Genomic DNA, 434 nt, shown 5'->3' on the forward strand with positions numbered 1-434 from the left:
ACCCGCGGGCTCAGGCCATCCACTCACCTCGGCCTCCCGAAGGCGCGGGATGACAGGCTGAGCCGCCGAGCCCGGCGATATACACTCTTTCGCGACAGACACGGTCTGGCTCGATGGCCAGGCTGGTCTCCGACTCCCGGGATCAAGCAAATCGCCTGCCCCGGCTGCCCCAAGGGCGGGCCTTCCGGGCGCAAGCCTCCGCGCCCGGCCGCTCTTTGAATATCGACGCGGTCGTCATCTCCGAGGGCCCCTTCGGCGGATCCCACGCCTCTGGCGACTCCGGGGCGGTGGAGTGCTGGGCGGCAGGCGCGTCTGCCCTCCCCGGTCGCTGAGCGGCTGGGGCAGGCCACGTCGCTCTTCTGAACCTCGGCGGTTCGTTTCTAAGAGGCGCGTTCTCGGGACTCGGCGCGGTAGCTCCGGACCCGGAGCGCCTC

At 70.5% G+C, this 434-nt stretch overlaps 1 protein-coding gene across 1 annotated transcript in view; it reads left to right on the top strand.

Annotated features, from left to right (window-relative positions):
• MAD2L2 (mitotic arrest deficient 2 like 2) overlaps positions 1 to 434 on the top strand; it is a 14,693-nt gene that overhangs the window by 8,439 nt on the left and 5,820 nt on the right. The gene's annotated exons all lie outside the window — the stretch shown is intronic.

The sequence above is a fragment of the Carlito syrichta genome, unplaced genomic scaffold (genome assembly GCF_000164805.1).
Source record: "Carlito syrichta isolate Samal-C Ts95f unplaced genomic scaffold, Tarsius_syrichta-2.0.1 Scaffold115707, whole genome shotgun sequence".
NCBI classification, from domain to species: domain Eukaryota; kingdom Metazoa; phylum Chordata; class Mammalia; order Primates; family Tarsiidae; genus Carlito; species Carlito syrichta.